Source organism: Sceloporus undulatus, chromosome 1 (assembly GCF_019175285.1).
Source record: "Sceloporus undulatus isolate JIND9_A2432 ecotype Alabama chromosome 1, SceUnd_v1.1, whole genome shotgun sequence".
Lineage (NCBI taxonomy): Eukaryota > Metazoa > Chordata > Lepidosauria > Squamata > Phrynosomatidae > Sceloporus > Sceloporus undulatus.
The window spans coordinates 256,683,562-256,694,014 of NC_056522.1; the positions used below are offsets into that span (position 1 = coordinate 256,683,562).

General features: G+C 40.7%; 1 long non-coding RNA gene across 1 annotated transcript in view; it reads left to right on the forward strand.

Moving 5' to 3' along the window:
* Positions 1-4,562: 4,562 nt before the first annotated feature.
* Positions 4,563-10,453, forward strand: part of LOC121919444 — a 32,403-nt gene continuing 26,512 nt past the window's right edge. The window contains exon 1 of the long non-coding RNA XR_006101481.1: positions 4,563-5,199. This is a non-coding gene — a long non-coding RNA (uncharacterized LOC121919444). The remainder of the gene's footprint in view (positions 5,200-10,453) is intronic.

Genomic DNA, 10,453 nt, shown 5'->3' on the forward strand with positions numbered 1-10,453 from the left:
CTGAACTTTAATGAACAGAGGAGCTTTCAAGAGTACAAGAGAAGGACTTTCCTACTTTTAAGGCCCTTCAGACTCACCTATTTGCGCTGGATGGAACTGGGCAGATTCGGTTCCACCTCCCCTCCCCCCCCTCCCCCCAAATCCATCCAGAAGCAAGGGCCCACTAATAATTTACTTCAGTCAGGGTAATTAAACCCTGAATGCCCTTGCAACGAGTTCACATTTGTGAAACCGGTTTAAAATGAAGGCACCTTTGCTGTCAATCAAATTCAGTTCTGCTTTCGTCAAAGTGACGTTTCCTGCAGCCATTGGGAAATCGGATGTGTGCTTCCCCCCTCCTTAAAAAAAAAAAAAAACAGGTGGCAGTATGCACATATTTTGTCAAATTTAAAAACCTCCAGGTGTGGGTGTATGTTGTGTGTATTTGGGTCACTACAGATTATGGATCTTCCCCTGCCTCTGTTTTCAACCCCAAAATGCAGTCTAATGCTATCTCTGCATCCTCCCTCCTTGCCACCCCACATAAAATAATAATAATAATAATAATAATAATAATAATAATAATAAATTCCTCACCCCGAATGCCATCTCTGCATGCTTTGCTTTCTCTCAGCCACCTCAGAATTCCTTACAGACACATACAGTAGCAAAAGCATTCTGTATCAATTTGCCAAATTGAAAGAAAAACATTTGTAACATTCGCATTGTAGCATTCGCATATAAAAAATAATTGAGAAAAAAAGCCTTTTGCAAAGTGCCATGCTGGGAGCAAGGAAATGAAAGGGAAAGTACACAAGTGGACACGCATTCTATCTATCTATGTATCTAAAATAAAAAAATAGAGAGAGAAAGCTGCCTGCGAGAGCAGAGGCTGGTTCCATTCCCTGCCCTCCATCTGACCTACCCTGAATTGACCCTTTCTCCTGCTCTTTCCTCCTCCTTCTTCCCCATTACCCCAATTCTGCCCTTGGCACCCCCGGCTCCATCCATCGCCCCGATTGCCCTTGGCACCCATCCTCCGGCTCCTTACTTCTCCTCCGTCACCCGATGCTGCCCTCCATGGCACCCTTCTTTCCCCTGGCCTCCTCCTCCTCCTCCTCCAATGAAGGAGAGGAATGTTCAGCCCTCTGCCCTCCCTCTGACCTAAATCCCTTCCCTGAACTTGACCCGGGGACAAGTTCATATTTGCCGGAACCGGTTTTTTCAAAAGATACAGCTTTTACTCCACTTCCAAATGACCCGCGCCAAAGGGCATTTGACCCGGAATGGGTGTGCAAGCCTCGGATTCGCTTGTGGGAGATTCAGGGCGAATATGAACTTCCCGTGGTTAATCCGGGCTCTGATCCGGGGTAAAAGGTAGTCTGAATGGCCCCTGAGTTGCCAAAGCAGGAGCCACATATATTCTTGTCCATGTATAGAAATAGACAATAGGGTAGTGCTTTTGGCACCACCCTGAGGTTGTGTGCTTTGTCAGGCCAAGCATCCATGTGCTAATGTTTTGACCTCTACCAGAGGTGACACCCTAATCATGACAGATGCCGATTCCCATGGAACTATCATTGAGTCAGGCATCCCCTTCTTAAATTTGGGCCATCAATGCTCAGATTTCATCAGAGGACAAAGAAGCCATCCAGGCTTGAGGCAAGGTCAATTCATAGAATCAGAGTTGTAAGAGACTACATGGGCCATGAACTCCCAACTCCCTGCCATGCAGGAATATACAATCAAAATACTCCTAACAGATGGCCATCCAGACTTTGTTTAAAAACCTCCAAAGAAGGAACCCCCCTCACCACTTTTCAAGGCAGTGTGTTCCACTGTTGAAGAGCTTTTACTTTTATGAAGTTCTTCCTAATTTTTAGGTGGAATTTCTTCCTGTACCTTGAATCCATTGCTTTGTGTCCTAGTCTCCGAAGCAGCAGAAAACAAGCGTGTTCCTTCTTCCATATGGCATCCCTTCAAATATTTAAACAGGGATATAATGTCACTTCTTAACCTTCTCTTCTCTTTAGGTTAAACATACCTAGCTCCCTAATCTGCTCCTTGTAGGGCATGGTTTCTAGACCTCTCCCCATTTTGGTCATCCTCCTCTGGACACACTCCAGCTTGTCAACATCCTTCTTGTATTGTGGTGGCCAGAACTGGATTGTAGTGCCCCCAGCGGCCCCACCCCTTGCACCAGGTGACACCACAGGTAGCAGCACCACTGGATGTCACCCATCCTATATTTGTGCATTTCATTTTTACTTCTCAGGTGTAGTATCCTACATTTCTCCCTGCTGAAATCTGTCTTGTTAGTTACTTTTTGTTTTCAATCTGGATTCAGACTTGGCTATGGTATGGAGACAGCTTTTGTCGCCTTTGTGGATGACCTAAGCAGGGAGCTGGGCAGTGGGACTTTGCCCCCATTGATTCTGCTGGATCTCTCAGCAGCTTTCAATACCATCGACCATGGTATCCTTCTGGGCTGCCTTTCTGGAATGGGACTTGTTACACAGTGTTTCTTGGAGAGGTGAACTCAGAAGGTGGTGTCGGGGGATTGCCATTCAACCCCCTGGCTGTTGGCCTGTGGGGTCTCTGTCCCCCATGTTATTCAACATCTTCATGAAACCACTGGGAAAGATCATCTGGAGCTTTAGGGTGCGGTGTCACCAGTATGCGGATGACACTCAACTCTTGTCTCTCCTTCCCATCTGAGATTCTGCGTCCAAGGAATCTGTCTCCATACTGAACTGGTGTCTGCTGTCAGTAGTGGAATGGATGAGGGCAAACAAATTGAAACTTAAACCAGACAAGACAAGGGTGCTCCTGGTCAGTTGTAAGGCAGATCAGGGAATAGGGATGTTACCTGTGCTGTATGGGGTTACACTCCCCGTGAAATCTCAGGCTCGCAGTTTGGGTGTTCTCCTGGACTGAGCTCTGAGCCTGGATGCCCAGGTTTCAGTAGCAGTCAGGAGTGCATTTGTGCACCTTGAGATGTCAGGTCTGGCTAGAGTGACATGTGTCTTGATTATATCTCGTTTGGATGATTGTAATACACTCTCTGTGAGGATGCCTTTGGAAACTGTCCGAAAACTTCAGCAGGTACAAAATGCCTCAGCAAGAATGCTGACCGGGGCCAGTTACAGGGAGCATGTAAATCCCTTGTTAAAAAGCTTCACTGGCTAGGGGTTTGTTTCTGGGCACAATTCAAAGGGCTGGTCATGACCTATATAGCCCTACACAGCTTAGGTCCAGACTGAGAGACTGTATCTCCCCATACAAACCTACTAGAGCCCTAAGATCTTCAGGAAAAGGCTTTCTCTCAGTACCGCCAAGATCACAGGCTCGCTTGGTGAGGACACGAGAGAAAGCCTTCTTGGTGGCTGCTCCCACCCTCTGGAACTCCCTTCCACATGGGAGACTAGGCTAGCACCCACCCTGCTGGCCTCCCACCGGCAAGTAAAAAACATTTTTATGCAGGCAGGCATTTGGTATATAATGCATAGCAGGATGGGTTTTGTGGAGCAGGTGGGTTTTTAGATATGTTTTTGAATTTTGTAAATTTTTATGTGGTTTTCTATTATTTGTAGACATTTTAATTGTACTGTATTGAATTTTACTGAGATTTTAAATGTTTTGTCTGTGGGCCGTCTTGGGTCCCTCCAGGGAGAAACGCGGCATATAAATGAAATAAACACAATAGTTTTGGCCCAACTTTTTAAATTTTAAATTCTGATCCTGTCCTCTGAGGTATTACCTCCTCCTCCTAATTTAGTGTCATCTACAAACTTGATAAGCATGCCCTCTATTCCATCATCTGAATCATTGATAAAGATTTTGAATAGCACTGGGCCTAGGACAGAACCCTATGGCACCCCACTGGACACTTCTCTCCAGGATGAAAAGGTGCCTTAGTTGAGCACTCTTTGGGTTCAGCTGGTCAACCAATTACAAATCCATGAAACAGTTACCTTGTCTATCCCACGTTTTACAAGCTTGTTTGCAAGAATGTCATGGGAACCTTGTCAAAGGCTTTACTGAATCAAGATAGACTATATCCACAGCATCCCCTTCGTCTACAAAGCTTGTGACTCTGTCAAAAAAGACAAAGATAAGATTAGTCTGACATGACTTGTTTTTGAGAAATTTACACTGACTTTTAGTAGTCACAGCATTCCTTTCTAGGAGCTTACAGACTGTGTTTCCTGATCTGCTCTAGAATCTTTCCTGGTATTGAGGTCAGGCTGACTGGGTGGTAATTATTTGAGTTCTCCCCCACTTTGTTTGTTTGTTTGTTGAAGATGCAGATAATATTTGCCTTCCTCCAGTCTGCCGGGATTTTTCCTGTTCTCCAGGAATTCTCAAAGGTTATTGACAGTGGTTCTGAGATTACTTCTACCAGTTCTTTTAATACCCTTGAATCATCTGGCCCTGGGTGTTTGAATTCATTTATATTGTTCAGCTATTTCTGTACTATCTCTTTACATATTCTCTGCTGCATTTTCCCTACTGCATCATCTGCTCCATTTCCCCCAGATTGAGCATTGTTCTCCTTTTGGGAGAAGACCAAGGCAAAAAAGGTGTTGAGTAACTCTGCCTTTTCTCTGCTCCCTGTTTCACCATCATCTCCATGCAGTGGCCCTACAATTTCCTTGTTCTTCCTTTTGGTATGGACATAACCAAAAAAGCCCCTTTTATTGTATTTAACCTCCTTAGCAAGCTGAGCTTGTTCTGTGCTTTAGCTGTTCTTTCTCTCTGCCTGAGCTAGCTATTTGAAGTCTTGTTTGGTGATTTCCCCCTTTTCCATTTCTTGTACATGTCCCTTTTGAGTGTTAGCTCAGTTAAAAATTCTTTAGACATTCATCCTAATCTCTTTATGATGTTGGCCCTTGGTGTGGATATACCTCCTCCATGTGATTTAATGCATGAATAGGGCCAGAGCTGTAGAGAATGGGAATAATAATATGCTGTGCTGCCTAAATTTCAAATATATGAGATAAAAATTGGTTAAGCAGCCATGTCTTAAATCCAGAACTACCTGGTGTTTTTACAGCTTTCCCCAATCGGATGCCCTCTTGATGTGTTGTACTACAATTCCCTGGTGGGCTCTTGACAACTACCTATGCTGGCTGGGACTGATGGGAACTGAAGTTAAGAATATCTGGACTGCAACAGATAGGAGAAAGATGATATATTGGTGCCTTTCATGCATGCAAGGTAACTGATTTACTGGTAGCTCTTTATTGGTAGATACCTGATACTCAGTGTTATGGAATTTTATTTTTGCTTCCTGCTTTGACACTAGTTAACTAGTTTCCATTGTGATATAGTGGCTTGTGCATTGGGCTATGACTCTGGAGACCGAGGTTTGAATCCTGCTTTGTCCTTTGGGTGACCTTGGGCAAGTCACACTCTCTCAGCTTTAGATACAGGCAAAGACAACCTGCCTCTCAACAAACCTTGCCAAGAAAACCCCATGATAGGTTTGCCTTAGGGCTGCCATAAATCAGAAAAGAGGAACACAACAATAGGCTTTCTAGTACCTGGTACCTAACTTGCTTTATCACAAAGGCTTTATCACAAATCTAATCCCAGGCCATTTCAGAGCTAAACTCTTCAGAGTAACACTTGGTTAGCAGGTAAGAGCAACCTGGACTTAAATATGCTGATAGCACTTACTATTAAAGAGATTAATCCACAGATTTTGCCTCTTCATAATTTAATTGTGTTTCATGCAGTTTGATATGAGTTTGCTAATTGTAAACCTGAGTATTATCCATTAGGAAATTATCTCTTGGAAAGTGCCACTAACCAGGATACTGTTGCTTCATTTTCCCATTCTTTCACTAGGGCTTAAAATTACAGTTTTGGGTCAGTAGATGGCGCTGTTTCTTCAAAGAATCCAGAGGTGGGGGTTTTGTGAATGATTACTGGTCTGCAACTTGGACTTTGATGCTCCAACATTAGGATGACCGCCTCTGGAGAGAGCTGCTTTCTCTTCCCAGTGACATTTTCCCCTCTTAGAGGAATGCAAGACTTGACTACCTCCTGCCAGCAGGCTGGCCTTCCTGTTAAGATGAAATCACTGGGGCAGAAAGTCAAGGAGGCATGTCTCTGGAGAGCTCTGTAATGGGAATCCCCTGCCTGTGCTAGGTTTGAAAATTGACTAACTGATTTCAACAATGGGCTGCTTTTGGCTCATAGTGGGAACCAAAAAAATAATCAAATCCTGAAAGGTCAGCAGAAAATGCTGTGTCGGGTCTTTCTACCATTGAATGAAAAGCTTACCAATAGATCCAGTAATTTTCAGCAATTTAATTTTCTCTCCTGTTTTGAACTAAGGGGACCCTTGTATCTTAATGTTCTAGTAATAAACTTGTAGGCCTAAGCCCTGTGGGAGCAAAATGCTCCCTCCAGGTCCTAGCTAGCATAGCTAGTGGTGAGGAGTGCTGGGAAGTGCAGTCCACCAACACCTGGAAGACCACACTGTGCTGACTCAGGCCTAAATCTAGATGTTAGTTCCATCTAGATGAGATTCATGAACCATTGAAACTTATCCAGGTATTTTGACTTGCCTAGTTCAAATTGATTGATTTATTCATTGGGTCCCCTCTACTTGTTTTAAGCAATTGTGTTTAGGCTGTTAAATTGTGTTAAATGATTTTGTTGATCTTCTATTCAAATGCATCTGATTGCTTCCCTGTATTCTGTCCTGCTGGTACATCTTGGTTCCCGCCTTTCTTTTGTTGCTTGTCCAGATGTTAAACTGAGATGGTAAACCTCCTAAGGCAAGGAGCTACCTTTTCTAGAACATGTTACCAAACAGATAGACCTGTTGCAGTGTCAGTATTGTGTTCTTACTTTTAGCAGTGAATCCTTTTAAATTTTATCCAGGTATCTTTTGAGTTCTATATGATGAAGCTTTTATGGAATATTATAAAATGGCAATGCTATATGTGGCAACTGTGTACTATAGAGATCTATGCTAGGCCATGGACCAGTGCTATCCCTGGCGAGTTCCCAAGAAAGAAACAATTGCACCCAAACAGCGCAAACATGGTGCTGATCCCTGGTGCTCTGTTGGGGGGGAATGCTGGTTCTCTAGATAGCTTAGGTAGTGTTGCTATAGATGGTATCACATTTCCTACAAAGTGTGTTAAATTTCATAGTTCTGCTTGCCTTAAGTAAAAGTGCATAAAATTTACCAAATTATCAAGGATCTAACTTGAGCAACTTCATTGTGAGGAAAGGTTATAATGTTTGGGGCTTCTCAGAAATGTGAGTAAAAGGAGAGAGGATAACACTGTACAAAATCATATATGGTTTGGTGAAATGAAGGACAATAATGGACAGACAGATAGACTTCATCTAGCCAAATGTTTTGGGAAAGGAAGTAATTATATTTGTATTTTTTTCCCTTTCTTTTTTGCTCTGGAGCTATTTTGTTAGGTTTTTATTTTCTTCTGTTTTATTTTGCCTTTTTGTTTGATTTGTATGATTTATATGTGTAGAAAAATTCTGTAGTAATAAGAATATATTTTTTTAAAAATGTCATCAACTGAAACTAAATGGTGAAAGAGAAGAGAAAATACTTCTGTACACAATGTGTTGATAAACTGTGAAATTCATTCCACAGAATGTACTGTAGTACTGTTTGCTAAACTGCACAACTTTTAAAATTAATTAGATAAATTTATAGAGGTTACATCCTTCGGTGCTCACTAGCCAAGTACCTGTATGTCACCCCTCAAATCAGAAGATACAGTGTTTTTTCTCTTAACTTTTTCAATGCCAGCTAGTAAAACTCAATATAGCACAGCTGCTGATGTGTGAAAAATTAGGAAAATTTATGTTTTGTGACACTCTTTCAAACCCACCCACTCACACCCTGGCATAACTTCTTCTTGCAAGAAAGTGCTTGCCTTTTTAGCCTGGGAATGTGTAGATGCAAACACAGCAAATATTTACTTGCTCAGATCCCACTTATTTGGAAAAGAAGTAAGGGGGCTGTCAGCTGCAGCATGGAGTGGAACTGACATGACATCCCTGAAGGCTTAAAAGCTTGCACCTCACACATTCCTTGAAGAAGACAGATTTAGGATAACTTAACATATAGAGAAATTTGGATCAATTCCACCTGCCCTTCAAGACGCATTCCACACATTTTCTCCAACAAAGAATCTGTCTTACAAATTCTTAGGTGTTTTGTTAAGCATGAGTGTATATATGGTGTTCTCTTGTTAAGGCTGGGTTTTTTTAAATAGTATTTTTATTAAAACTACCACAGGCATGCAAACAAATACACATAAATTTCTATATCAAAAATCTCAGTGAAAAACACAACTAATAAGAAATCTAAAACTGAGAACACAAAAATACACAAAACAGGGAAACAATGGCTTCCAAATTCCAGCATATATGAACAAAATGGTGCCAATATATTGATTATAACACTGTTTTTCTTTGTTTTTCATATATTAAATCAACCTCTTCCATTATTTCTTAAAATCATTCAAAGTTTTTTCATGTATTAACTTGTCCATTTCTACAAAATCATACAATTTTCACAATCTTCTCGAGAAAAGATTGTTGTCTCTTTCCATCTTTGGGCATAAATCATTCTGGCAGCAGTTGTCATATAGTACGTATTCTTCTTTAGGTCTTCTCCGACTGTTAATCTAAGGGGTCATTCCCACTATGAAAAGAATGAATCGCCAATCGAATTATATGACCCTTGTTCCCATTTGAAATCGATTCTGCTCCTGTTGTGATTGATTGCAATCGCAATGAAGCGGGGCAAAGACAAAAGAACCAGTTTTTTCGAAAGAGCAGTTTGAAAGAGGTTCTTTTGAAAAGAATCAATTCTGAAGCGAGTTCCTTAAGTGGGAATGACAGATCAGAATCGATTCATTCTGGAGGGGAGGGACTATGGCAGAGGGGTGTTTGCCCCTAACAGATCCACCATTTCACCTCTGCCACCGTTGCTGACAGTAATACATCATTTTATAAAAAATATTGTGGATCATAATGCAAAGTACCATAAATGTCAATTCTTTTTTCCACATCTTCTCCCATAGGTCTAAATGTATATTATGCCCTACATTTTGTGCCCATTTAATCATACTTGCTTTTGCCTGTTCTACCTCAGTTTCCATTTTCATTAGCATCTTATACATTTTCAATATTAGTTTATCATCATTAGAGCACAAAAGTGTTTCAAATTCAGGTTTTGATTTCTCAAAGCAATTGTCATCATGTCTATTTTAAACTTTCTTTTAATTTCTTTTAAAACCATTTGATATTTATACTTTGTAATCCCAAATCATCTTCATTTTCTTTAAAGTCTGATTCTTTTCATGTCTTAAAAGATCCTCATATTTCTACCTTTTATCATTATATTCATCATTATATTTAAATTCTCTAGCAAACAAGCTTCACATGGAGAAACCTAAAGAGGCATTTTAGAATATATTCTGGCCCAGAATTTACCCAAACTCTTAACAAAGATTTCCTAACAAAATGATTATCAAAATCAAGATTAGCTTTAAGTTAGATCGTCTAACAAAGTTATTTTTAAAATAAACATTAGCTTTAAGTTTATCATACTATAAAATATGTCATCCAAATCTTAAACAAAAACCTTGTAATTGCAAAAGTTGCTCAGACTGTTTCTTTAAATGCTCTCCCAGCAGTAGGATGTTAGCATTAGGCAAGAACATTGGTATACCAAAAGGTTTAATATCATAACAACCTTGCAACAAGGGCAAACAGTTTTCAAGATGATCAAACTGAATGAATTTACTCAGAAATTTCATGAACTACTCAGGTATATTATACAAGCTACCCTAAGGTTTATAAAACTAGAAGGAAAAAAAATCCTTAGGAAAGGTTTCTAAATGAGCATTTCAAAATGTACTACACTGTTCACATCTTGTTCTCATTTTTATGGTGTTCCTTTTAATTGCTTTTAATCATTTTAGTTTAATTATATTTTTAATTTGTGTATGATACAAGCTTTAAAGCTGTATTAACATTTGTAAACTGCCTTTAGTCTTGGACTGCCAGTGTCGCATAATGGTTTGAATGTTGAACTATGACTCTGGAGACTAAGATTTGATTCCCCGCTTGGCCATGAAACCCACTGAGTGACCTTGGACAAGTCATATTCTCTCAGCCTCAGAGCAAAGCAATGGCAAACCTCTTCTGAACCAGTCTTGCCAAGAAAATGATGATAGAGTCTCCATAAATTGGAATTGACTTGAAGGCATACAACAACAACAAAGGCTGTGACGAGTACTTGTGAAGAGGGGTCCCGCTTTGGATTATTGCAGCTTCACTTGCTGGCAGAAAGGATGGAAACGTCATCCACCCACACCCCAGTTGTTAGCAGAATGGACCTCACTCTCTTCAATCAGCTGTTTTTCAGTAAAGCAGGCTTTAGGGGAGCAGTTACGGCCATGACAATAGTGTC